The sequence below is a fragment of the Gossypium hirsutum genome, chromosome D06, assembly GCF_007990345.1.
Source record: "Gossypium hirsutum isolate 1008001.06 chromosome D06, Gossypium_hirsutum_v2.1, whole genome shotgun sequence".
Taxonomy (NCBI): domain Eukaryota; kingdom Viridiplantae; phylum Streptophyta; class Magnoliopsida; order Malvales; family Malvaceae; genus Gossypium; species Gossypium hirsutum.
The window spans coordinates 63,506,642-63,510,099 of NC_053442.1; the positions used below are offsets into that span (position 1 = coordinate 63,506,642).

The 3,458-nt window shown below is 31.0% G+C and overlaps 1 long non-coding RNA gene across 1 annotated transcript; it reads left to right on the forward strand.

The window, feature by feature from the left end:
- The first annotated feature begins 492 nt into the window (after positions 1-492).
- On the forward strand, positions 493-3,219 carry LOC107962400 (uncharacterized). The gene is made up of 3 exons (XR_001701610.2): positions 493-1,071; positions 1,875-1,946; positions 2,717-3,219. It is a non-coding gene; the product is annotated as an uncharacterized lncRNA (long non-coding RNA).
- The last annotated feature ends 239 nt before the right edge of the window (positions 3,220-3,458 follow it).

Genomic DNA, 3,458 nt, shown 5'->3' on the forward strand with positions numbered 1-3,458 from the left:
TAGTTGAACTAATAAAGGTGCCAACTTAGGAAAACAAATAGTTTAAGTACCAGTTGTGACCACAAAAATATTTACATACCAAAATGATATAAACGTCATAGTTTAGGTATCAATTTGTAGGTTAAGCATTTTTCTTTGGCATTATAACTTATTTGGCTCTCTAACTTTACAGAAAAAATTATTTTAGCCATGTATTTAATTTTCTGCCTCTTTTAATCTTTGAACTTGTGCTTTTGTTAAATTAGCCCAAAACGAACGAAAAAAAGTTAACAAGAGTTAACTTTGTTGACATGTCATCTACATGTCAATTCACATGCATGTGATGTTAGCAATAAATTAAATTTTTAAAAATTTAGAAAAATCATTAACATTTTTCTAAAAAAATAATTAAAATAATTAAAATCATTTTAAAATTTTTGTAAAAAAACAAATATTATAATTTTTAAATTTTTAAAAAATATAAAAAAATACGTTTTTATTCCTTTTTTTTTTCTCGTTTCCTTTCTTTACTTATTTCTTTATTTTTTCTTTTTTACTTTCTCTTATTTCCCATCTTTCTCTCTTCTTTCTTTAGCCATTCGGTCTCCACTGATCAGAAGCACCTAAAGTGATGCTCCTTGTCCTCCACTCATGTTTTCCGGTTTAGATTTCCCTAAACCAAAATCTTCAAAAAAATCGAAAAAAAAGAAACTTGATCTGTCGTCAGATCGGTCTCATTTTCTAGTATGATGCTCTTCACCATCCAAGGAAGCTTTTCCTCATTGGGATCGTCAATTGGTCATCTCAAACCAATCCAAAACGGTTGTGTTCCCTCCTTTTCTTCTTTTGCAAAATCTTTGGTTACTCTCGATTAGGGCTAACTCATGTTTGGGGTTGTGTTTGATGGCTTGAGGATGGGTGGGTTTTGGTTAGTCACTATAATGCTTTTCAATTTCTTGATTTCTATATTCACTTGCCGGTGGTTATGTGCTTGTTTTCTGCATGAAAGGTATGCTAAAGAAATGGGGAAGTTCAAGATGAGGATTTGAAGAAGTAGCCATGATTTTTTCAGTAACGACCCGATAGTTATAGGTATCGGAAAGTGTATTTTCGGGTCTCTATTTTTGGAAAACGGATTCATAAACATTTAATAAAAATATTTATGAAATTAGTTGTGTGGTTAATTAGATTTTGATTAGGTGAATTTGCATAATTTATAACATTTAAATACATACATTTATAATAATTATTACTTACTTATTATTTAAGTAACTACTATTATATTATATTATATTATATTATATTATATTATATTATATTGTTATAATAATTAAAGCATAAAATAAATGAAAGAAAAAGAACAGAAAAAGAAGAACATAGAACGAAACAGAGAAGAAAAAGAGAGAAAGAAAAATGAGAAAAAAAATTAGAGTTTTCAAAGGTTCAAAGCTTATTTGGTAAGTCAATTTAATCTTTTTTTTATGTTATTAGAATCCTAGTATTAAATACTACTTAACCTATGTTGAAATTTTAGAAAATATTGAATTTTTAGATGTTGTTCATGTTGAAAATTTTAAGTATTTGAGATTAAATTAATAGAATTTTAAGTTAGAAATGAAAAAGGGATTGAATTGTAAAATAAATTATAAGTTTTGAGTATTAGGGACTAAATTGTAAAGTTTTAAAATTTTATGGATTTGAGTGAAATTAGAGAGTTGAATTTAGTCTAAAGTGGAAATTGAATGAAAATATGGAATTAGTTTTGAAGAAATAAAGTTAGCCTCAGTTTCGGGACTAAATTGGAATTTAGACAAAAGTTGAATAAATATGGAAATATTCAAAGTGAAATTGTATTGTATTGTATTGATGAATTTTAATTGTTTTAATTCACGTAGCTAACGCTGTACCGAAAACTTTGACTAAGAAAGAAAAAGACAAAGTCGACGAGGAGTAGCTCGGAAATTCTGGTTTGTATTTCTATAATCCGAATTTAATTATTAATTATTGTATTTTGATTTAAATTTTATGGTAAGTAAATAAGGTAAGTGTTAGCATTTTTATATTGAATTGAATGTATGTGAAATTGTGATTTATGTGATAATTGAGTATTGGATAATTGTGGCATTATTAAAGTGAATTGAAACCTTATTAACTGTATCGAGCTGAGTCAGGTATAGATGGCATGCCATAGGAATGGAAGAGTTTACGGATACTTCAACTTTAAGTCAATGAGACACTGAGTGTCACATTATTACTTCGGATAAATTCGATGAGGTATTGGGTACCAATTTACTTCGGCATGCCCGATAAGACACTGGGTGTCAACTTATTGTTTCGAATTATCCGATGAGGCACTGGGTACCAAACTGGTGTGTTTTGGTTAGATCCGTGTATCCGTCCAAGTCTATATCAGGTTAATAGGGGTTATTGAATAAAATAGTGTTATAATTGATATTGAGTGGTGATTTGAAATATGGTTAAAGACACATGATTTGTGTATTTATGAATTGAATATGAATGAATAATATTGTTGTTCAAATGATTTGTGTTCATATTGTGAAAAGATATCTAGGATAGCAAATGATAAAAAATGAATGTGTTATAAATACCTTATTTATGAATTGAATAATTGTATGACTATAGCTATTGTATGTTATATTATTTTACTTTTAAGCATTCGGATTAAAGAAATACCACTGAGTTTATACTCAGCGTACGGTTTGTTTTCTGTGCCCAGGTTAGGTTAAAGTCAGATTGCCGATTCAGCATCCATCAAAGATCCCAAACTCAAAATGTGGTGATATATATTTCTTTTTGTGTCGGCATGTACCTAGTGTAGAAGTCCAAATTTGCGCGGGCCCTACCAGCAAAACAAACTTCAACCCAAACGGCCCAATTACATTACAAAATTAATTGGACCAGCCCAAATACAAACAATAGGCCCAAATACAGCCCAAACCCAATGAAAACTAGGGTTTCAGAACCCTAGTTTCCCCCATGTGCACCGTACACCTCTGCAGTACCTACCCCTCTGCCACAGCCGTTCGCTACGTCCCATCCGCACCTACCTCTGACGTCGCACCGCTCGTCCATCACCCTGCAAACACGCAACACAAGCAGAAGGAGACAAGACCGAAAAATTTTTTATTTTCTTTTGGCTATAAAGCCGATTCGTAAGAAACGAAAAAGGGGGACCCCTCTTTTACTAGAATCAGAAATAAAAGAAAAAATGTTGAAGGATTTTGAATTGGTTCATTACTGCTTTTGTTTTTTATTTTGTATTTTTATTTCATTTTATTTCTTCCTTTCGTTTTTTCATACGGAAATAAACAAAAAAGGAAAAGAGGAACTCACCATCATCGTTACGTGTCTTTGTTGTCAGAGGTTTCTTCTCCGGTGACAGAATCGGTCGTTGAGAGGGCTGGTGGAACTTTTCCTTTTGTTTTTTTGGGTGTTTTGAGGCCGGATTTGAGTTTAGT